The sequence below is a fragment of the Mustelus asterias genome, chromosome 8, assembly GCF_964213995.1.
Source record: "Mustelus asterias chromosome 8, sMusAst1.hap1.1, whole genome shotgun sequence".
NCBI lineage: Eukaryota > Metazoa > Chordata > Chondrichthyes > Carcharhiniformes > Triakidae > Mustelus > Mustelus asterias.
In genome coordinates this window covers 27,336,545-27,359,847 of record NC_135808.1, presented here as the reverse complement: position 1 = coordinate 27,359,847, position 23,303 = coordinate 27,336,545, and the positions used below count along the sequence as shown (strand labels likewise).

General features: G+C 45.2%; 18 non-coding genes across 18 annotated transcripts; all 18 read left to right on the top strand.

The window, feature by feature from the left end:
- Nucleotides 1-3,288: 3,288 nt before the first annotated feature.
- On the top strand, nucleotides 3,289-3,360 carry trnad-guc (transfer RNA aspartic acid (anticodon GUC)). The gene has a single exon. It is a non-coding gene; the product is annotated as a tRNA-Asp (tRNA).
- Nucleotides 3,361-4,037: 677 nt separating this feature from the next.
- On the top strand, nucleotides 4,038-4,109 carry trnae-cuc (transfer RNA glutamic acid (anticodon CUC)). Its single transcript has one exon. It is a non-coding gene; the product is annotated as a tRNA-Glu (tRNA).
- A 1,117-nt stretch (nucleotides 4,110-5,226) lies between these two features.
- On the top strand, nucleotides 5,227-5,298 carry trnad-guc (transfer RNA aspartic acid (anticodon GUC)). The gene has a single exon. It is a non-coding gene; the product is annotated as a tRNA-Asp (tRNA).
- Nucleotides 5,299-6,014: 716 nt separating this feature from the next.
- Nucleotides 6,015-6,086, top strand: trnae-cuc (transfer RNA glutamic acid (anticodon CUC)). Its single transcript has one exon. It is a non-coding gene; the product is annotated as a tRNA-Glu (tRNA).
- Nucleotides 6,087-7,203: 1,117 nt separating this feature from the next.
- On the top strand, nucleotides 7,204-7,275 carry trnad-guc (transfer RNA aspartic acid (anticodon GUC)). The gene has a single exon. It is a non-coding gene; the product is annotated as a tRNA-Asp (tRNA).
- Nucleotides 7,276-7,991: 716 nt separating this feature from the next.
- On the top strand, nucleotides 7,992-8,063 carry trnae-cuc (transfer RNA glutamic acid (anticodon CUC)). The gene has a single exon. It is a non-coding gene; the product is annotated as a tRNA-Glu (tRNA).
- A 1,117-nt stretch (nucleotides 8,064-9,180) lies between these two features.
- trnad-guc (transfer RNA aspartic acid (anticodon GUC)) lies at nucleotides 9,181-9,252 on the top strand. The gene has a single exon. It is a non-coding gene; the product is annotated as a tRNA-Asp (tRNA).
- Nucleotides 9,253-9,968: 716 nt separating this feature from the next.
- On the top strand, nucleotides 9,969-10,040 carry trnae-cuc (transfer RNA glutamic acid (anticodon CUC)). The gene has a single exon. It is a non-coding gene; the product is annotated as a tRNA-Glu (tRNA).
- A 1,117-nt stretch (nucleotides 10,041-11,157) lies between these two features.
- Nucleotides 11,158-11,229, top strand: trnad-guc (transfer RNA aspartic acid (anticodon GUC)). The gene has a single exon. It is a non-coding gene; the product is annotated as a tRNA-Asp (tRNA).
- A 716-nt stretch (nucleotides 11,230-11,945) lies between these two features.
- trnae-cuc (transfer RNA glutamic acid (anticodon CUC)) lies at nucleotides 11,946-12,017 on the top strand. The gene has a single exon. It is a non-coding gene; the product is annotated as a tRNA-Glu (tRNA).
- A 1,117-nt stretch (nucleotides 12,018-13,134) lies between these two features.
- On the top strand, nucleotides 13,135-13,206 carry trnad-guc (transfer RNA aspartic acid (anticodon GUC)). Its single transcript has one exon. It is a non-coding gene; the product is annotated as a tRNA-Asp (tRNA).
- A 716-nt stretch (nucleotides 13,207-13,922) lies between these two features.
- On the top strand, nucleotides 13,923-13,994 carry trnae-cuc (transfer RNA glutamic acid (anticodon CUC)). Its single transcript has one exon. It is a non-coding gene; the product is annotated as a tRNA-Glu (tRNA).
- A 1,117-nt stretch (nucleotides 13,995-15,111) lies between these two features.
- On the top strand, nucleotides 15,112-15,183 carry trnad-guc (transfer RNA aspartic acid (anticodon GUC)). The gene has a single exon. It is a non-coding gene; the product is annotated as a tRNA-Asp (tRNA).
- Nucleotides 15,184-18,951: 3,768 nt separating this feature from the next.
- Nucleotides 18,952-19,023, top strand: trnad-guc (transfer RNA aspartic acid (anticodon GUC)). Its single transcript has one exon. It is a non-coding gene; the product is annotated as a tRNA-Asp (tRNA).
- Nucleotides 19,024-19,700: 677 nt separating this feature from the next.
- trnae-cuc (transfer RNA glutamic acid (anticodon CUC)) lies at nucleotides 19,701-19,772 on the top strand. The gene has a single exon. It is a non-coding gene; the product is annotated as a tRNA-Glu (tRNA).
- Nucleotides 19,773-20,889: 1,117 nt separating this feature from the next.
- Nucleotides 20,890-20,961, top strand: trnad-guc (transfer RNA aspartic acid (anticodon GUC)). The gene has a single exon. It is a non-coding gene; the product is annotated as a tRNA-Asp (tRNA).
- Nucleotides 20,962-21,677: 716 nt separating this feature from the next.
- Nucleotides 21,678-21,749, top strand: trnae-uuc (transfer RNA glutamic acid (anticodon UUC)). The gene has a single exon. It is a non-coding gene; the product is annotated as a tRNA-Glu (tRNA).
- Nucleotides 21,750-22,866: 1,117 nt separating this feature from the next.
- trnad-guc (transfer RNA aspartic acid (anticodon GUC)) lies at nucleotides 22,867-22,938 on the top strand. Its single transcript has one exon. It is a non-coding gene; the product is annotated as a tRNA-Asp (tRNA).
- The last annotated feature ends 365 nt before the right edge of the window (nucleotides 22,939-23,303 follow it).

The following is a 23,303-nucleotide window of genomic DNA, read 5'->3' as shown; positions in this document are numbered from 1 at the left end:
TGGCGAGGGGTTGGAATCGTGTGACTTGAAGCCAAGATCCCGGTTGAGGCCTTCCTCGTGTACGTAGAACTTTCCTGTCAGTTTCTGCTGGGCCATTCTGCGTTGTCATGTGTCATGAAGATCGCCTTGGGGAACGCTGACCCGAAGATGGGAGGCCAATTGACCGAGTCTATTGAAGTGTTCCCAGAATAGAAAGTGACACTGTTGCCTGGTCATTCCGATCTAGTTGCATGTGCTCCTTGGTGGTCAAGTGGCGATGATTCGACGTTCTCACCGCCGCGGCCGAGTTCGATTCCCGCTCAGGGAATGTTATTTTCATTCCCAAAACAACTGATCACATCACAAAGGGGCTTTGGAAGAGAACTTAATTAATCACTCATATTTATGACGTCCAGCAATTTGTTCTGCAGTAACTCAAATGTTTGTTAAACTACCAACTGTATTTGGGATGTCAAGCCAAGCTGATCAGTGGTCCTCGTGTCAGCGTCTCCATTATTAACCTGAGCTCAGCGTTGGGATAGAACAAGATGGCGGAATGGTGAATCGTCTGCCCTGACTCAATCGGATCAACTGGCTGCCTTTTCCGCTGCAGGCATGACGTGGTTCGATCTTTCAGAAACTGCTTAGAACTGTGTATTATTTTTCGAATCCGTCGCTACAACATGGAGTTTTAATTGAGCTTCTTAAAATAACCATGGGAGGCAGAGAATATCGAAACAACGACTTCAAAATTCTAGAAACGGTTTGGAATCTGGCTTCATTTTCCAGTGGCTGGCAGAGATATGCACGAATATGATGTGAACTGAGGCAGCATTTATCAAAAATATCTATATCAAACAATTGATGAGATGATGATTGCTGCAGAAAAGAATCTTTCCACAATTGTGTGTGATTGGCAATGATAATTTTAATGAATCTGCAAATATACCACGGTCAAGACAAAAGAAAATCATGAACAAAATCTCAGCTGTCAGCAACTTTGGACTTCCAGCGTTTTGGGAGGGAACAATTATGAATTTCCAGCCATTAGATAAAAACAAAATACTGCAGATGCTGAAATCAGAAAGAACAAACAAAAGTGCTGGAACATATCAGCAGCTCTGACGTGATCTGTTGAGAGAGAGCAGCTGAATCTGTCCAAAATGTTCAGGTATGGAGACATGCCATCTTTGCTCCAAAATGAAAAAGAACATGCAAGCGCTCCTTTCGGTCTCCACCTTCTTGATGTTTTCATACGTCCCTTTCAATCTCTTTAGTGCTCATCTACAAGACGCAGTCAATTGGGTAAAGCTGCAGTTTGCTCCAGTAAACTGCACTCCGGAATCGGCTCAGAAAACACATCTCAGCACAGTTCTGTCGTTCCTCGACAACAAATCTACAAAGAACAAAGAACAAAGAACAAAGAACAATACAGCACAGGAACAGGCCCTTCGGCCCTCCAAGCCCGCGCCGCTCCCCGGTCCAGGAATGAATCCTGAATCCAGGATCCCCGCCCAATTTTCCAGCCTATCTACATACCAATATCCTATCCACCGAGCTGTCCCTCACAGCTACGATGCTTTGTTCATTACAACCTATTAACTCACCCCCACCCCCCCATTCCAGACCATGTGATCTCCAGGGAGAGGCGAAAACCCAGAGTGAAAAACCCCAGGGCCAATATGGGGAAAAAAAAATCTGGGAAATTCCTCTCCGACCCCCTGAGGCGATCGAAACGAGTCCAGGAGATCACAATGGTCCTGATCGGAAAATGCTTCCCAACCCGAGTAATTTCCACTTCCACGAACATCATAGAATGAAGCCTTAAAACGAGAAACAAGGAACAATTAGCCCGCGCCGCTCCCTGGTCCAAACTAGACCACTCTTTTGTATCCCTCCATTCCCACTCCGTTCATATAGCTGTCTAGATAAGTCTTAAACGTTCCCAGTGTGTCCGCCTCCACCACCTTGCCCGGCAACACATTCCAGGCCCCCACGACCCTCTGTGTAAAATATGTCCTTCTGATATCTGTGTTAAACCTCCCCCCCTTCACCTTGAACCTATGACCCCTCGTGAACGTCACCACCGACCCGGGGAAAAGCTTCCCACCGTTCACCCTATCCATGCCTTTCATAATTTTATACACCTCTATTAAGTCTCCCCTCATCCTCCGTCTTTCCAAGGAGAACAAACCCAGTTTCCCCAATCTCTCCTCATAACCAAGCCCCTCCATACCAGGAAACATCCTGGTAAACCTCCTCTGTACTCTCTCCAAAGCCTCCACGTCCTTCTGGTAGTGTGGCGACCAGAACTGGACGCAGTATTCCAAATGCGGCCGAACCAACGTTCTATACATCTGCAACATCAGACCCCAACCTTTATACTCTATGCCCCGTCCTATAAAGGCAAGCATGCCATATGCCTTCTTCACCACCTTCTCCACCTGTGACGTCACCTTCAAAGATCTGTGGACTTGCACACCCAGGTCCCTCTGCGTCTCTACACCCTTTATGGTTCTTCCATTTATCGTGTAGCTCCTCCCTACATTATTCCCACCAAAATGCATCACTTCGCATTTATCAGGATTGAACTCCATCTGCCATTTCCTTGCCCAAATTTCCAGCCTATCTATATCCTTCTGTAGCCTCTGACTATGTTCCTCACTGTCTGCAAGTCCTGCCAGTTTTGTGTCGTCCGCAAACTTACTGATCACCCCAGTTACTCCTTCTTCCAGATCATTTATGTAAATCACAAACAGCAGAGGTCCCAATACAGAGCCCTGCGGAACACCACTAGTCACAGGCCTCCAGCCGGAAAAAGACCCTTCCACTACCACCCTCTGTCTTCTATGACCAAGCCAGTTCTCCACCCATCTAGCCACCTCCCCCTTTATCCCATGGGATCCAACCTTTTTCACTAGCCTATCATGAGGGACTTTGTCAAACGCTTTACTAAAGTCCATATAGACAACATCCACGGCCCTTCCTTCGTCAACCATTTTGGTCACTTCTTCAAAAAACACCACCAGGTTAGTGAGGCATGACCTCCCTCTCACAAAACCATGTTGACTATCGTTAATGAGTTTATTCCTTTCTAAATGCGCATACATCCTATCTTTAAGAATCTTCTCCAACAACTTCCCCACCACGGACGTCAAGCTCACCGGCCTATAATTACCCGGGTTATCCTTCCTACCCTTCTTAAATAACGGGACCACATTGGCTATCCTCCAATCCTCTGGGACCTCACCTGTGTCCAGTGACGATGCGTACCTGAGCTCAATGTGCCTGCTGACCGACAGCATTACTTCCTCGTTAGAATAGTGGTTAGTATCCCCGCCTGTCACGCGGGAGACCGGGGTTCAATTCCCCGACGGGGAGTTTTTCATATATCAGTTTGCACATTTGAGGTCGCCAACATTTAAAAGTGAAAATAATGACTCTTAAGACAGTACGCTTTCCAAAATGTCATTCTTGACATGCCTTGGATATATTCCGTCGCTGCAGATCAACCTTCATTCAATTCACCAAGATTTTACTCTCCTCTGATGTGGACCTGCAGGGGAATTCTCACAGAAATAGCTTAAAGTCCACGAGGTGAACGGAGTTACGTTCACATCACGGCATCGTCAGGCCAAGACACAATCAGAAAACAATTTCCATTTGGATTGTGATCAATGGTTAGAATGTGAGTCTTTACTGTTTATCCAGTGTTGAAAGGTACAGACAATGCGCGTCAGGAGGAAGCATAATCACAGGATAGTGATGTGTGAATTGTCGAATGCGAGTGCAGTGAGTAAGATATTGTAAATCCGAACAGCATGGCGAGGGGTTGGAATCGTGTGACTTGAAGCCAAGATCCCGGTTGAGGCCTTCCTCGTGTACTTAGAACTTTCCTGTCAGTTTCTGCTGGGCCATTCTGCGTTGTCATGTGTCATGAAGATCGCCTTGGGGGACGCTGACCCGAAGATGGGAGGCCGATTGACCGAGTCTTTCGAAGTGTTCCCAGAATAGAAAGTGACACTGTTGGCTGGTCATTCCGAGCCGGTTGCATGTGCTCCTTGGTGGTCTAGTGGTTAGGATTCGGCGTTCTCACCGCCGCGGCCCGGGTTCGACTCCCGGTCAGGGAATGTTATTTTCATTCCCAAAACAACTGATCACATCACAAAGGGGCTTTGGAAGAGAACTTAATTAATCACTCATATTGAAAACGTCCAGCAATTTGTTCTGCAATAATTCAAATGTTTGTTAAACTACCAACTGTATTTGGGATGTCAAGCCAAGCTGATAAGTGATCCTCGTGTCAGCGTCTCCATTATTCACCTGAGCTCAGCGTTGGGACAGAACAAGGTGGCGAAATGGTGAATCGTCTGCCCTGACTCGATCGGACAAAGTGGCTGCCTTTTCCGCTGCAGGCATGACGTGGTTCGATCTTTCAGAAACTGCTTAGAACTGTGTATTATTTTTCGAATCCGTCGCTACACCATGGAGTTTTAATTGAGCACCTTAAAATAATCATGGGAGACACAGAATATCTAAACAACGACTTCAAGATTTTAGAAACGGTTTGGAATCTGGCTTCATTTTCCAGTGGCTGGCAGAGATGTGCACGAATATGATGTGAACTCAGGCAGCATTGATCAAACAAATCTATATCAAACAATTGATGATGTGGTCGTTGCTGCAGAACAAATTCTTCCCATAATTATGTGTGATTGGCAATGATAATTTTAATGAATCTGCAACTATACCACGGTCAATCCAAAAGAACACCATGAACAAAATCTCAGCTGTCAGCAACTTTGGACTTCCAGCGTTTTGGGAGGGAACAATTATGAATTTCCAGCCATTAGATAAAAGCAAAATACTGCAGATGCTGAAATCAGAAAGAATTAACAAAAGTGCTGGAACATATCAGCAGCTCTGACGCGACCTGTTGAGAGAGAGCAGCTAAATCAGTCCAACATGTTCAGATTTGCAGACATGCCATCTTTGCTCCACAATGAAAAAGAACATGCAAGCGCTCCATTCGATCTCCACCTTCTTGATGTTTTCATGCGTCCCTTTCAATCTCTTTACTGCTCATCTACAAGACGCAGCCAATTGGGTAAAGCTGCAGTTTGCTCCATTAAATAGCACTCCGTAATCGGCACAGAAAACACGTCTCGGCACAGTTCTGACGTTCCTCGACAACAAATCTATAATGCGTAGCTCAGCTCAATGTGCTCGCACCCGGGGAGCATTCCTTCCTCGTTAGTATAGTGGTTAGTATCCCCGCCTGTCACGCGGGAGACCGGGGTTCAATTCCCCGACGGGGGGTTTATCGCAATTTTCGTGAATCAAATTGCACATTTGATGTCGCCAACATTTGAAAGTGAAAATAATAACTCTCAAAGCAATACGCTTTCCAAAATGTCACCCTTTATATGCCTTTGAAAGATTCCTTCGCAGCATTCAATTCATCCACCATCATTCAATTCTGCAACATTTTACTCTACTCTGATGTGGACCTGCCGGCATTGGATTGGCGGGGGAACACGAGAATTCTCACAAAAATAGCTGAAGGTCCACCAGGTGAACGGAGTTACGTTCACATCACGGCATCGTCAGGCCAAGACACAATCAGAAAACAATTTCCATTTGGATTGTGAACAATGGTTAGAATGTGAGTCTTTACTGTTTATCCAGTGTTGAAAGGTACAGACAATGCGCGTCAGGAGGAAGGATAATCACAGGATAATGATGTGTGAATTGTCGAATGCGAGTGCAGAGAGTAAGATATTGTAAATCCGAACAGCATGGCGAGGGGTTGGAATCGTGTGGCTTGAAGCCAAGATCCCGGTTGAGGCCTTCCTCGTGTACGTAGAACTTTCCTGTCAGTTTCTGCTGGGCCATTCTGCGTTGTCATGTGTCATGAAGATCGCCTTGGGGAACGCTGACCCGAAGATGGGAGGCCGATTGACCGAGTCTGTCGAAGTGTTCCCAGAATAGAAAGTGACACTGTTGGCTGGTCAGTCCGACCCGGTTGCACGTGCTCCCTGGTGGTCTCGTGGTTAGGATTCGGCGTTCTCATCGCCGCGGCCCGGGTTCGATTCCCGGTCAGGGAATGTTATTTTCATTCCCAAAACAACTGATCACATCACAAAGGGGCTTTGGAAGAGAACTTAATTAATCACTCATATTGAAAACGTCCAGCAATTTGTTCTGCAATAATTCAAATGTTTGTTAAACTACCAACTGTATTTGGGATGTCAAGCCAAGCTGATAAGTGATCCTCGTGTCAGCGTCTCCATTATTAACCTGAGCTCAGCGTTGGGACAGAACAAGGTGGCGAAATGGTGAATCGTCTGCCCTGACTCGATCGGACAAAGTGGCTGCCTTTTCCGCTGCAGGCATGACGTGGTTCGATCTTTCAGAAACTGCTTAGAACTGTGTATTATTTTTCGAATCCGTCGCTACACCATGAAGTTTTAATTGAGCACCTTAAAATAATCATGGGAGACACAGAATATCTAAACAACGACTTCAAGATTTTAGAAACGGTTTGGAATCTGGCTTCATTTTCCAGTGGCTGGCAGAGATGTGCACGAATATGATGTGAACTGAGGCAGCATTGATCAAACAAATCTATATCAAACAATTGATGATGTGGTCGTTGCTGCAGAACAAATTCTTCCCATAATTATGTGTGATTGGCAATGATAATTTTAATGAATCTGCAACTATACCACGGTCAATCCAAAAGAACACCATGAACAAAATCTCAGCTGTCAGCAACTTTGGACTTCCAGCGTTTTGGGAGGGAACAATTATGAATTTCCAGCCGTTAGATAAAAGCAAAATACTGCAGATGCTGAAATCAGAAAGAACAAACAAAAGTGCTGGAACATATCAGCAGCTCTGACGCGACCTGTTGAGAGAGAGCAGCTAAATCAGTCCAACATGTTCAGATTTGCAGACATGCCATTTTTGCTCCACAATGAAAAAGAACATGCAAGCGCTCCTTTCGATCTCCACCTTCTTGATGTTTTCATGCGTCCCTTTCAATCTCTTTACTGCTCATCTACAAGACGCAGTCAATTGGGTAAAGCTGCAGTTTGCTCCATTAAATAGCACTCCGTAATCGGCACAGAAAACACGTCTCGGCACAGTTCTGACGTTCCTCGACAACAAATCTATAATGCGTAGCTCAGCTCAATGTGCTCGCACCCGGGGAGCATTGCTTCCTCGTTAGTATAGTGGTTAGTATCCCCGCCTGTCACGCGGGAGACCGGGGTTCAATTCCCCGACGGGGAGTTTATCGCAATTTTCGTGAATCAAATTGCACATTTGATGTCGCCAACATTTGAAAGTGAAAATAATAACTCTCAAAGCAATACGCTTTCCAAAATGTCACCCTTTATATGCCTTTGAAAGATTCCTTCGCAGCATTCAATTCATCCACCATCATTCAATTCTGCAACATTTTACTCTACTCTGATGTGGACCTGCCGGCATTGGATTGGCGGGGGAACACGAGAATTCTCACAAAAATAGCTGAAGGTCCACCAGGTGAACGGAGTTACGTTCACATCACGGCATCGTCAGGCCAAGACACAATCAGAAAACAATTTCCATTTGGATTGTGAACAATGGTTAGAATGTGAGTCTTTACTGTTTATCCAGTGTTGAAAGGTACAGACAATGCGCGTCAGGAGGAAGGATAATCACAGGATAATGATGTGTGAATTGTCTAATGCGAGTGCAGAGAGTAAGATATTGTAAATCCGAACAGCATGGCGAGGGGTTGGAATCGTGTGGCTTGAAGCCAAGATCCCGGTTGAGGCCTTCCTCGTGTACGTAGAACTTTCCTGTCAGTTTCTGCTGGGCCATTCTGCGTTGTCATGTGTCATGAAGATCGCCTTGGGGAACGCTGACCCGACGATGGGAGGCCGATTGACCGAGTCTGTCGAAGTGTTCCCAGAATAGAAAGTGACACTGTTGGCTGGTCAGTCCGATCCGGTTGCACGTGTTCCCTGGTGGTCTAGTGGTTAGGATTCGGCGTTCTCACCGCCGCGGCCCGGGTTCGATTCCCGGTCAGGGAATGTTATTTTCATTCCCAAAACAACTGATCACATCACAAAGGGGCTTTGGAAGAGAACTTAATTAATCACTCATATTGAAAACGTCCAGCAATTTGTTCTGCAATAATTCAAATGTTTGTTAAACTACCAACTGTATTTGGGATGTCAAGCCAAGCTGATAAGTGATCCTCGTGTCAGCGTCTCCATTATTAACCTGAGCTCAGCGTTGGGACAGAACAAGGTGGCGAAATGGTGAATCGTCTGCCCTGACTCGATCGGACAAAGTGGCTGCCTTTTCCGCTGCAGGCATGACGTGGTTCGATCTTTCAGAAACTGCTTAGAACTGTGTATTATTTTTCGAATCCGTCGCTACACCATGGAGTTTTAATTGAGCACCTTAAAATAATCATGGGAGACACAGAATATCTAAACAACGACTTCAAGATTTTAGAAACGGTTTGGAATCTGGCTTCATTTTCCAGTGGCTGGCAGAGATGTGCACGAATATGATGTGAACTGAGGCAGCCTTGATCAAACAAATCTATATCAAACAATTGATGATGTGGTCGTTGCTGCAGAACAAATTCTTCCCATAATTATGTGTGATTGGCAATGATAATTTTAATGAATCTGCAACTATACCACGGTCAATCCAAAAGAACACCATGAACAAAATCTCAGCTGTCAGCAACTTTGGACTTCCAGCGTTTTGGGAGGGAACAATTATGAATTTCCAGCCATTAGATAAAAGCAAAATACTGCAGATGCTGAAATCAGAAAGAACAAACAAAAGTGCTGGAACATATCAGCAGCTCTGACGCGACCTGTTGAGAGAGAGCAGCTGAATCAGTCCAACATGTTCAGATTTGCAGACATGCCATCTTTGCTCCACAATGAAAAAGAACATGCAAGCGCTCCTTTCGATCTCCACCTTCTTGATGTTTTCATGCGTCCCTTTCAATCTCTTTACTGCTCATCTACAAGACGCAGTCAATTGGGTAAAGCTGCAGTTTGCTCCATTAAATATCACTCCGTAATCGGCACAGAAAACACGTCTCGGCACAGTTCTGACGTTCCTCGACAACAAATCTATAATGCGTAGCTCAGCTCAATGTGCTCGCACCCGGGGAGCATTGCTTCCTCGTTAGTATAGTGGTTAGTATCCCCGCCTGTCACGCGGGAGACCGGGGTTCAATTCCCCGACGGGGAGTTTATCGCAATTTTCGTGAATCAAATTGCACATTTGATGTCGCCAACATTTGAAAGTGAAAATAATAACTCTCAAAGCAATACGCTTTCCAAAATGTCACCCTTTATATGCCTTTGAAAGATTCCTTCGCAGCATTCAATTCATCCACCATCATTCAATTCTGCAACATTTTACTCTACTCTGATGTGGACCTGCCGGCATTGGATTGGCGGGGGAACACGAGAATTCTCACAAAAATAGCTGAAGGTCCACCAGGTGAACGGAGTTACGTTCACATCACGGCATCGTCAGGCCAAGACACAATCAGAAAACAATTATCATTTGGATTGTGAACAATGGTTAGAATGTGAGTCTTTACTGTTTATCCAGTGTTGAAAGGTACAGACAATGCGCGTCAGGAGGAAGGATAATCACAGGATAATGATGTGTGAATTGTCTAATGCGAGTGCAGAGAGTAAGATATTGTAAATCCGAACAGCATGGCGAGGGGTTGGAATCGTGTGGCTTGAAGCCAAGATCCCGGTTGAGGCCTTCCTCGTGTACGTAGAACTTTCCTGTCAGTTTCTGCTGGGCCATTCTGCGTTGTCATGTGTCATGAAGATCGCTTTGGGGAACGCTGACCCGAAGATGGGAGGCCGATTGACCGAGTCTTTCGAAGTGTTCCCAGAATAGAAAGTGACACTGTTGGCTGGTCATTCCGAACCGGTTGCACGTGCACCCTGGTGGTCTAGTGGTTAGGATTCGGCGTTCTCACCGCCGCGGCCCGGGTTCGATTCCCGGTCAGGGAATGTTATTTTCATTCCCAAAACAACTGATCACATCACAAAGGGGCTTTGGAAGAGAACTTAATTAATCACTCATATTGAAAACGTCCAGCAATTTGTTCTGCAATAATTCAAATGTTTGTTAAACTACCAACTGTATTTGGGATGTCAAGCCAAGCTGATAAGTGATCCTCGTGTCAGCGTCTCCATTATTAACCTGAGCTCAGCGTTGGGACAGAACAAGGTGGCGAAATGGTGAATCGTCTGCCCTGACTCGATCGGACAAAGTGGCTGCCTTTTCCGCTGCAGGCATGACGTGGTTCGATCTTTCAGAAACTGCTTAGAACTGTGTATTATTTTTCGAATCCGTCGCTACACCATGGAGTTTTAATTGAGCACCTTAAAATAATCATGGGAGACACAGAATATCTAAACAACGACTTCAAGATTTTAGAAACGGTTTGGAATCTGGCTTCATTTTCCAGTGGCTGGCAGAGATGTGCACGAATATGATGTGAACTGAGGCAGCCTTGATCAAACAAATCTATATCAAACAATTGATGATGTGGTCGTTGCTGCAGAACAAATTCTTCCCATAATTATGTGTGATTGGCAATGATAATTTTAATGAATCTGCAACTATACCACGGTCAATCCAAAAGAACACCATGAACAAAATCTCAGCTGTCAGCAACTTTGGACTTCCAGCGTTTTGGGAGGGAACAATTATGAATTTCCAGCCATTAGATAAAAGCAAAATACTGCAGATGCTGAAATCAGAAAGAACAAACAAAAGTGCTGGAACATATCAGCAGCTCTGACGCGACCTGTTGAGAGAGAGCAGCTGAATCAGTCCAACATGTTCAGATTTGCAGACATGCCATCTTTGCTCCACAATGAAAAAGAACATGCAAGCGCTCCTTTCGATCTCCACCTTCTTGATGTTTTCATGCGTCCCTTTCAATCTCTTTACTGCTCATCTACAAGACGCAGTCAATTGGGTAAAGCTGCAGTTTGCTCCATTAAATATCACTCCGTAATCGGCACAGAAAACACGTCTCGGCACAGTTCTGACGTTCCTCGACAACAAATCTATAATGCGTAGCTCAGCTCAATGTGCTCGCACCCGGGGAGCATTGCTTCCTCGTTAGTATAGTGGTTAGTATCCCCGCCTGTCACGCGGGAGACCGGGGTTCAATTCCCCGACGGGGAGTTTATCGCAATTTTCGTGAATCAAATTGCACATTTGATGTCGCCAACATTTGAAAGTGAAAATAATAACTCTCAAAGCAATACGCTTTCCAAAATGTCACCCTTTATATGCCTTTGAAAGATTCCTTCGCAGCATTCAATTCATCCACCATCATTCAATTCTGCAACATTTTACTCTACTCTGATGTGGACCTGCCGGCATTGGATTGGCGGGGGAACACGAGAATTCTCACAAAAATAGCTGAAGGTCCACCAGGTGAACGGAGTTACGTTCACATCACGGCATCGTCAGGCCAAGACACAATCAGAAAACAATTATCATTTGGATTGTGAACAATGGTTAGAATGTGAGTCTTTACTGTTTATCCAGTGTTGAAAGGTACAGACAATGCGCGTCAGGAGGAAGGATAATCACAGGATAATGATGTGTGAATTGTCTAATGCGAGTGCAGAGAGTAAGATATTGTAAATCCGAACAGCATGGCGAGGGGTTGGAATCGTGTGGCTTGAAGCCAAGATCCCGGTTGAGGCCTTCCTCGTGTACGTAGAACTTTCCTGTCAGTTTCTGCTGGGCCATTCTGCGTTGTCATGTGTCATGAAGATCGCTTTGGGGAACGCTGACCCGAAGATGGGAGGCCGATTGACCGAGTCTTTCGAAGTGTTCCCAGAATAGAAAGTGACACTGTTGGCTGGTCATTCCGAACCGGTTGCACGTGCACCCTGGTGGTCTAGTGGTTAGGATTCGGCGTTCTCACCGCCGCGGCCCGGGTTCGATTCCCGGTCAGGGAATGTTATTTTCATTCCCAAAACAACTGATCACATCACAAAGGGGCTTTGGAAGAGAACTTAATTAATCACTCATATTGAAAACGTCCAGCAATTTGTTCTGCAATAATTCAAATGTTTGTTAAACTACCAACTGTATTTGGGATGTCAAGCCAAGCTGATAAGTGATCCTCGTGTCAGCGTCTCCATTATTAACCTGAGCTCAGCGTTGGGACAGAACAAGGTGGCGAAATGGTGAATCGTCTGCCCTGACTCGATCGGACAAAGTGGCTGCCTTTTCCGCTGCAGGCATGACGTGGTTCGATCTTTCAGAAACTGCTTAGAACTGTGTATTATTTTTCGAATCCGTCGCTACACCATGGAGTTTTAATTGAGCACCTTAAAATAATCATGGGAGACACAGAATATCTAAACAACGACTTCAAGATTTTAGAAACGGTTTGGAATCTGGCTTCATTTTCCAGTGGCTGGCAGAGATGTGCACGAATATGATGTGAACTGAGGCAGCATTGATCAAACAAATCTATATCAAACAATTGATGATGTGGTCGTTGCTGCAGAACAAATTCTTCCCATAATTATGTGTGATTGGCAATGATAATTTTAATGAATCTGCAACTATACCACGGTCAATCCAAAAGAACACCATGAACAAAATCTCAGCTGTCAGCAACTTTGGACTTCCAGCGTTTTGGGAGGGAACAATTATGAATTTCCAGCCGTTAGATAAAAGCAAAATACTGCAGATGCTGAAATCAGAAAGAACAAACAAAAGTGCTGGAACATATCAGCAGCTCTGACGCGACCTGTTGAGAGAGAGCAGCTAAATCAGTCCAACATGTTCAGATTTGCAGACATGCCATTTTTGCTCCACAATGAAAAAGAACATGCAAGCGCTCCTTTCGATCTCCACCTTCTTGATGTTTTCATGCGTCCCTTTCAATCTCTTTACTGCTCATCTACAAGACGCAGTCAATTGGGTAAAGCTGCAGTTTGCTCCATTAAATAGCACTCCGTAATCGGCACAGAAAACACGTCTCGGCACAGTTCTGACGTTCCTCGACAACAAATCTATAATGCGTAGCTCAGCTCAATGTGCTCGCACCCGGGGAGCATTGCTTCCTCGTTAGTATAGTGGTTAGTATCCCCGCCTGTCACGCGGGAGACCGGGGTTCAATTCCCCGACGGGGAGTTTATCGCAATTTTCGTGAATCAAATTGCACATTTGATGTCGCCAACATTTGAAAGTGAAAATAATAACTCTCAAAGCAATACGCTTTCCAAAATGTCACCCTTTATATGCCTTTGAAAGATTCCTTCGCAGCATTCAATTCATCCACCATCATTCAATTCTGCAACATTTTACTCTACTCTGATGTGGACCTGCCGGCATTGGATTGGCGGGGGAACACGAGAATTCTCACAAAAATAGCTGAAGGTCCACCAGGTGAACGGAGTTACGTTCACATCACGGCATCGTCAGGCCAAGACACAATCAGAAAACAATTATCATTTGGATTGTGAACAATGGTTAGAATGTGAGTCTTTACTGTTTATCCAGTGTTGAAAGGTACAGACAATGCGCGTCAGGAGGAAGGATAATCACAGGATAATGATGTGTGAATTGTCTAATGCGAGTGCAGAGAGTAAGATATTGTAAATCCGAACAGCATGGCGAGGGGTTGGAATCGTGTGGCTTGAAGCCAAGATCCCGGTTGAGGCCTTCCTCGTGTACGTAGAACTTTCCTGTCAGTTTCTGCTGGGCCATTCTGCGTTGTCATGTGTCATGAAGATCGCTTTGGGGAACGCTGACCCGAAGATGGGAGGCCGATTGACCGAGTCTTTCGAAGTGTTCCCAGAATAGAAAGTGACACTGTTGGCTGGTCATTCCGAACCGGTTGCACGTGCACCCTGGTGGTCTAGTGGTTAGGATTCGGCGTTCTCACCGCCGCGGCCCGGGTTCGATTCCCGGTCAGGGAATGTTATTTTCATTCCCAAAACAACTGATCACATCACAAAGGGGCTTTGGAAGAGAACTTAATTAATCACTCATATTGAAAACGTCCAGCAATTTGTTCTGCAATAATTCAAATGTTTGTTAAACTACCAACTGTATTTGGGATGTCAAGCCAAGCTGATAAGTGATCCTCGTGTCAGCGTCTCCATTATTAACCTGAGCTCAGCGTTGGGACAGAACAAGGTGGCGAAATGGTGAATCGTCTGCCCTGACTCGATCGGACAAAGTGGCTGCCTTTTCCGCTGCAGGCATGACGTGGTTCGATCTTTCAGAAACTGCTTAGAACTGTGTATTATTTTTCGAATCCGTCGCTACACCATGGAGTTTTAATTGAGCACCTTAAAATAATCATGGGAGACACAGAATATCTAAACAACGACTTCAAGATTTTAGAAACGGTTTGGAATCTGGCTTCATTTTCCAGTGGCTGGCAGAGATGTGCACGAATATGATGTGAACTGAGGCAGCATTGATCAAACAAATCTATATCAAACAATTGATGATGTGGTCGTTGCTGCAGAACAAATTCTTCCCATAATTATGTGTGATTGGCAATGATAATTTTAATGAATCTGCAACTATACCACGGTCAATCCAAAAGAACACCATGAACAAAATCTCAGCTGTCAGCAACTTTGGACTTCCAGCGTTTTGGGAGGGAACAATTATGAATTTCCAGCCATTAGATAAAAGCAAAATACTGCAGATGCTGAAATCAGAAAGAACAAACAAAAGTGCTGGAACATATCAGCAGCTCTGACGCGACCTGTTGAGAGAGAGCAGCTGAATCAGTCCAACATGTTCAGATTTGCAGACATGCCATCTTTGCTCCACAATGAAAAAGAACATGCAAGCGCTCCTTTCGATCTCCACCTTCTTGATGTTTTCATGCGTCCCTTTCAATCTCTTTACTGCTCATCTACAAGACGCAGTCAATTGGGTAAAGCTGCAGTTTGCTCCATTAAATAGCACTCCGTAATCGGCACAGAAAACACGTCTCGGCACAGTTCTGACGTTCCTCGACAACAAATCTATAATGCGTAGCTCAGCTCAATGTGCTCGCACCCGGGGAGCATTGCTTCCTCGTTAGTATAGTGGTTAGTATCCCCGCCTGTCACGCGGGAGACCGGGGTTCAATTCCCCGACGGGGAGTTTATCGCAATTTTCGTGAATCAAATTGCACATTTGATGTCGCCAACATTTGAAAGTGAAAATAATAACTCTCAAAGCAATACGCTTTCCAAAATGTCACCCTTTATATCCCTTTGAAAGATTCCTTCGCAACATTCAATTCATCCACCATCATTCAATTCTGCAACATTTTACTCTACTCTGATGTGGACCTGCCGGCATTGGATTGGCGGGGGAACACGAGAATTCTCACAAAAATAGCTGAAGGTCCACCAGGTGAACGGAGTTACGTTCACATCACGGCATCGTCAGGCCAAGACACAATCAGAAAACAATTTCCATTTGGATTGTGAACAATGGTTAGAATGTGAGTCTTTACTGTTTATCCAGTGTTGAAAGGTACAGACAATGCGCGTCAGGAGGAAGGATAATCACAGGATAATGATGTGTGAATTGTCTAATGCGAGTGCAGAGAGTAAGATATTGTAAATCCGAACAGCATGGCGAGGGGTTGGAATCGTGTGGCTTGAAGCCAAGATCCCGGTTGAGGCCTTCCTCGTGTACTTAGAACTTTCCTGTCAGTTTCTGCTGGGCCATTCTGCGTTGTCATGTGTCATGAAGATCGCCTTGGGGAACGCTGACCCGAAGATGGGAGGCCAATTGACCGAGTCTATTGAAGTGTTCCCAGAATAGAAAGTGACACTGTTGCCTGGTCATTCCGATCTAGTTGCATGTGCTCCTTGGTGGTCAAGTGGCGATGATTCGACGTTCTCACCGCCGCGGCCGAGTTCGATTCCCGCTCAGGGAATGTTATTTTCATTCCCAAAACAACTGATCACATCACAAAGGGGCTTTGGAAGAGAACTTAATTAATCACTCATATTTATGACGTCCAGCAATTTGTTCTGCAGTAACTCAAATGTTTGTTAAACTACCAACTGTATTTGGGATGTCAAGCCAAGCTGATCAGTGGTCCTCGTGTCAGCGTCTCCATTATTAACCTGAGCTCAGCGTTGGGATAGAACAAGATGGCGGAATGGTGAATCGTCTGCCCTGACTCAATCGGATCAACTGGCTGCCTTTTCCGCTGCAGGCATGACGTGGTTCGATCTTTCAGAAACTGCTTAGAACTGTGTATTATTTTTCGAATCCGTCGCTACAACATGGAGTTTTAATTGAGCTTCTTAAAATAACCATGGGAGGCAGAGAATATCGAAACAACGACTTCAAAATTCTAGAAACGGTTTGGAATCTGGCTTCATTTTCCAGTGGCTGGCAGAGATATGCACGAATATGATGTGAACTGAGGCAGCATTTATCAAAAATATCTATATCAAACAATTGATGAGATGATGATTGCTGCAGAAAAGAATCTTTCCACAATTGTGTGTGATTGGCAATGATAATTTTAATGAATCTGCAAATATACCACGGTCAAGACAAAAGAAAATCATGAACAAAATCTCAGCTGTCAGCAACTTTGGACTTCCAGCGTTTTGGGAGGGAACAATTATGAATTTCCAGCCATTAGATAAAAACAAAATACTGCAGATGCTGAAATCAGAAAGAACAAACAAAAGTGCTGGAACATATCAGCAGCTCTGACGTGATCTGTTGAGAGAGAGCAGCTGAATCTGTCCAAAATGTTCAGGTATGGAGACATGCCATCTTTGCTCCAAAATGAAAAAGAACATGCAAGCGCTCCTTTCGGTCTCCACCTTCTTGATGTTTTCATACGTCCCTTTCAATCTCTTTAGTGCTCATCTACAAGACGCAGTCAATTGGGTAAAGCTGCAGTTTGCTCCAGTAAACTGCACTCCGGAATCGGCTCAGAAAACACATCTCAGCACAGTTCTGTCGTTCCTCGACAACAAATCTACAAAGAACAAAGAACAAAGAACAAAGAACAATACAGCACAGGAACAGGCCCTTCGGCCCTCCAAGCCCGCGCCGCTCCCCGGTCCAGGAATGAATCCTGAATCCAGGATCCCCGCCCAATTTTCCAGCCTATCTACATACCAATATCCTATCCACCGAGCTGTCCCTCACAGCTACGATGCTTTGTTCATTACAACCTATTAACTCACCCCCACCCCCCCATTCCAGACCATGTGATCTCCAGGGAGAGGCGAAAACCCAGAGTGAAAAACCCCAGGGCCAATATGGGGAAAAAAAAATCTGGGAAATTCCTCTCCGACCCCCTGAGGCGATCGAAACGAGTCCAGGAGATCACAATGGTCCTGATCGGAAAATGCTTCCCAACCCGAGTAATTTCCACTTCCACGAACATCATAGAATGAAGCCTTAAAACGAGAAACAAGGAACAATTAGCCCGCGCCGCTCCCTGGTCCAAACTAGACCACTCTTTTGTATCCCTCCATTCCCACTCCGTTCATATAGCTGTCTAGATAAGTCTTAAACGTTCCCAGTGTGTCCGCCTCCACCACCTTGCCCGGCAACACATTCCAGGCCCCCACGACCCTCTGTGTAAAATATGTCCTTCTGATATCTGTGTTAAACCTCCCCCCCTTCACCTTGAACCTATGACCCCTCGTGAACGTCACCACCGACCCGGGGAAAAGCTTCCCACCGTTCACCCTATCCATGCCTTTCATAATTTTATACACCTCTATTAAGTCTCCCCTCATCCTCCGTCTTTCCAAGGAGAACAAACCCAGTTTCCCCAATCTCTCCTCATAACCAAGCCCCTCCATACCAGGAAACATCCTGGTAAACCTCCTCTGTACTCTCTCCAAAGCCTCCACGTCCTTCTGGTAGTGTGGCGACCAGAACTGGACGCAGTATTCCAAATGCGGCCGAACCAACGTTCTATACATCTGCAACATCAGACCCCAACCTTTATACTCTATGCCCCGTCCTATAAAGGCAAGCATGCCATATGCCTTCTTCACCACCTTCTCCACCTGTGACGTCACCTTCAAAGATCTGTGGACTTGCACACCCAGGTCCCTCTGCGTCTCTACACCCTTTATGGTTCTTCCATTTATCGTGTAGCTCCTCCCTACATTATTCCCACCAAAATGCATCACTTCGCATTTATCAGGATTGAACTCCATCTGCCATTTCCTTGCCCAAATTTCCAGCCTATCTATATCCTTCTGTAGCCTCTGACTATGTTCCTCACTGTCTGCAAGTCCTGCCAGTTTTGTGTCGTCCGCAAACTTACTGATCACCCCAGTTACTCCTTCTTCCAGATCATTTATGTAAATCACAAACAGCAGAGGTCCCAATACAGAGCCCTGCGGAACACCACTAGTCACAGGCCTCCAGCCGGAAAAAGACCCTTCCACTACCACCCTCTGTCTTCTATGACCAAGCCAGTTCTCCACCCATCTAGCCACCTCCCCCTTTATCCCATGGGATCCAACCTTTTTCACTAGCCTATCATGAGGGACTTTGTCAAACGCTTTACTAAAGTCCATATAGACAACATCCACGGCCCTTCCTTCGTCAACCATTTTGGTCACTTCTTCAAAAAACACCACCAGGTTAGTGAGGCATGACCTCCCTCTCACAAAACCATGTTGACTATCGTTAATGAGTTTATTCCTTTCTAAATGCGCATACATCCTATCTTTAAGAATCTTCTCCAACAACTTCCCCACCACGGACGTCAAGCTCACCGGCCTATAATTACCCGGGTTATCCTTCCTACCCTTCTTAAATAACGGGACCACATTGGCTATCCTCCAATCCTCTGGGACCTCACCTGTGTCCAGTGACGATGCGTACCTGAGCTCAATGTGCCTGCTGACCGACAGCATTACTTCCTCGTTAGAATAGTGGTTAGTATCCCCGCCTGTCACGCGGGAGACCGGGGTTCAATTCCCCGACGGGGAGTTTTTCATATATCAGTTTGCACATTTGAGGTCGCCAACATTTAAAAGTGAAAATAATGACTCTTAAGACAGTACGCTTTCCAAAATGTCATTCTTGACATGCCTTGGATATATTCCGTCGCTGCAGATCAACCTTCATTCAATTCACCAAGATTTTACTCTCCTCTGATGTGGACCTGCAGGGGAATTCTCACAGAAATAGCTTAAAGTCCACGAGGTGAACGGAGTTACGTTCACATCACGGCATCGTCAGGCCAAGACACAATCAGAAAACAATTTCCATTTGGATTGTGATCAATGGTTAGAATGTGAGTCTTTACTGTTTATCCAGTGTTGAAAGGTACAGACAATGCGCGTCAGGAGGAAGCATAATCACAGGATAGTGATGTGTGAATTGTCGAATGCGAGTGCAGTGAGTAAGATATTGTAAATCCGAACAGCATGGCGAGGGGTTGGAATCGTGTGACTTGAAGCCAAGATCCCGGTTGAGGCCTTCCTCGTGTACTTAGAACTTTCCTGTCAGTTTCTGCTGGGCCATTCTGCGTTGTCATGTGTCATGAAGATCGCCTTGGGGGACGCTGACCCGAAGATGGGAGGCCGATTGACCGAGTCTTTCGAAGTGTTCCCAGAATAGAAAGTGACACTGTTGGCTGGTCATTCCGAGCCGGTTGCATGTGCTCCTTGGTGGTCTAGTGGTTAGGATTCGGCGTTCTCACCGCCGCGGCCCGGGTTCGACTCCCGGTCAGGGAATGTTATTTTCATTCCCAAAACAACTGATCACATCACAAAGGGGCTTTGGAAGAGAACTTAATTAATCACTCATATTGAAAACGTCCAGCAATTTGTTCTGCAATAATTCAAATGTTTGTTAAACTACCAACTGTATTTGGGATGTCAAGCCAAGCTGATAAGTGATCCTCGTGTCAGCGTCTCCATTATTCACCTGAGCTCAGCGTTGGGACAGAACAAGGTGGCGAAATGGTGAATCGTCTGCCCTGACTCGATCGGACAAAGTGGCTGCCTTTTCCGCTGCAGGCATGACGTGGTTCGATCTTTCAGAAACTGCTTAGAACTGTGTATTATTTTTCGAATCCGTCGCTACACCATGGAGTTTTAATTGAGCACCTTAAAATAATCATGGGAGACACAGAATATCTAAACAACGACTTCAAGATTTTAGAAACGGTTTGGAATCTGGCTTCATTTTCCAGTGGCTGGCAGAGATGTGCACGAATATGATGTGAACTCAGGCAGCATTGATCAAACAAATCTATATCAAACAATTGATGATGTGGTCGTTGCTGCAGAACAAATTCTTCCCATAATTATGTGTGATTGGCAATGATAATTTTAATGAATCTGCAACTATACCACGGTCAATCCAAAAGAACACCATGAACAAAATCTCAGCTGTCAGCAACTTTGGACTTCCAGCGTTTTGGGAGGGAACAATTATGAATTTCCAGCCATTAGATAAAAGCAAAATACTGCAGATGCTGAAATCAGAAAGAACAAACAAAAGTGCTGGAACATATCAGCAGCTCTGACGCGACCTGTTGAGAGAGAGCAGCTGAATCAGTCCAACATGTTCAGATTTGCAGACATGCCATCTTTGCTCCACAATGAAAAAGAACATGCAAGCGCTCCTTTCGATCTCCACCTTCTTGATGTTTTCATGCGTCCCTTTCAATCTCTTTACTGCTCATCTACAAGACGCAGTCAATTGGGTAAAGCTGCAGTTTGCTCCATTAAATAGCACTCCGTAATCGGCACAGAAAACACGTCTCGGCACAGTTCTGACGTTCCTCGACAACAAATCTATAATGCGTAGCTCAGCTCAATGTGCTCGCACCCGGGGAGCATTCCTTCCTCGTTAGTATAGTGGTTAGTATCCCCGCCTGTCACGCGGGAGACCGGGGTTCAATTCCCCGACGGGGGGTTTATCGCAATTTTCGTGAATCAAATTGCACATTTGATGTCGCCAACATTTGAAAGTGAAAATAATAACTCTCAAAGCAATACGCTTTCCAAAATGTCACCCTTTATATGCCTTTGAAAGATTCCTTCGCAGCATTCAATTCATCCACCATCATTCAATTCTGCAACATTTTACTCTACTCTGATGTGGACCTGCCGGCATTGGATTGGCGGGGGAACACGAGAATTCTCACAAAAATAGCTGAAGGTCCACCAGGTGAACGGAGTTACGTTCACATCACGGCATCGTCAGGCCAAGACACAATCAGAAAACAATTTCCATTTGGATTGTGAACAATGGTTAGAATGTGAGTCTTTACTGTTTATCCAGTGTTGAAAGGTACAGACAATGCGCGTCAGGAGGAAGGATAATCACAGGATAATTATGTGTGAATTGTCTAATGCGAGTGCAGAGAGTAAGATATTGTAAATCCGAACAGCATGGCGAGGGGTTGGAATCGTGTGACTTGAAGCCAAGATCCCGGTTGAGGCCTTCCTCGTGTACGTAGAACTTTCCTGTCAGTTTCTGCTGGGCCATTCTGCGTTGTCATGTGTCATGAAGATCGCCTTGGGGAACGCTGACCCGAAGATGGGAGGCCGATTGACCGAGTCTGTCGAAGTGTTCCCAGAATAGAAAGTGACACAGTTGGCTGGTCAGTCCGACCCGGTTGCACGTGCTCCCTGGTGGTCTCGTGGTTAGGATTCGGCGTTTTCACCGCCGCGGCCCGGGTTCGATTCCCGGTCAGGGAATGTTACTTTCATTCCCAAAACAACTGATCACATCACAAAGGGGCTTTGGAAGAGAACTTAATTAATCACTCATATTGAAAACGTCCAGCAATTTGTTCTGCAATAATTCAAATGTTTGTTAAACTACCAACTGTATTTGGGATGTCAAGCCAAGCTGATAAGTGATCCTCGTGTCAGCGTCTCCATTATTAACCTGAGCTCAGCGTTGGGACAGAACAAGGTGGCGAAATGGTGAATCGTCTGCCCTGACTCGATCGGACAAAGTGGCTGCCTTTTCCGCTGCAGGCATGACGTGGTTCGATCTTTCAGAAACTGCTTAGAACTGTGTATTATTTTTCGAATCCGTCGCTACACCATGGAGTTTTAATTGAGCACCTTAAAATAATCATGGGAGACACAGAATATCTAAACAACGACTTCAAGATTTTAGAAACGGTTTGGAATCTGGCTTCATTTTCCAGTGGCTGGCAGAGATGTGCACGAATATGATGTGAACTGAGGCAGCATTGATCAAAAAAATCTATATCAAACAATTGATGATGTGGTCGTTGCTGCAGAACAAATTCTTCCCATAATTATGTTTGATTGGCAATGATAATTTTAATGAATCTGCAACTATACCACGGTCAATCCAAAAGAACACCATGAACAAAATCTCAGCTGTCAGCAACTTTGGACTTCCAGCGTTTTGGGAGGGAACAATTATGAATTTCCAGCCATTAGATAAAAGCAAAATACTGCAGATGCTGAAATCAGAAAGAATTAACAAAAGTGCTGGAACATATCAGCAGCTCTGACGCGACCTGTTGAGAGAGAGCAGCTAAATCAGTCCAACATGTTCAGATTTGCAGACATGCCATCTTTGCTCCACAATGAAAAAGAACATGCAAGCGCTCCTTTCGATCTCCACCTTCTTGATGTTTTCATGCGTCCCTTTCAATCTCTTTACTGCTCATCTACAAGACGCAGCCAATTGGGTAAAGCTGCAGTTTGCTCCATTAAATAGCACTCCGTAATCGGCACAGAAAACACGTCTCGGCACAGTTCTGACGTTCCTCGACAACAAATCTATAATGCGTAGCTCAGCTCAATGTGCTCGCACCCGGGGAGCATTGCTTCCTCGTTAGTATAGTGGTTAGTATCCCCGCCTGTCACGCGGGAGACCGGGGTTCAATTCCCCGACGGGGAGTTTATCGCAATTTTCGTGAATCAAATTGCACATTTGATGTCGCCAACATTTGAAAGTGAAAATAATAACTCTCAAAGCAATACGCTTTCCAAAATGTCACCCTTTATATGCCTTTGAAAGATTCCTTCGCAGCATTCAATTCATCCACCATCATTCAATTCTGCAACATTTTACTCTACTCTGATGTGGACCTGCCGGCATTGGATTGGCGGGGGAACACGAGAATTCTCACAAAAATAGCTGAAGGTCCACCAGGTGAACGGAGTTACGTTCACATCACGGCATCGTCAGGCCAAGACACAATCAGAAAACAATTTCCATTTGGATTGTGAACAATGGTTAGAATGTGAGTCTTTACTGTTTAT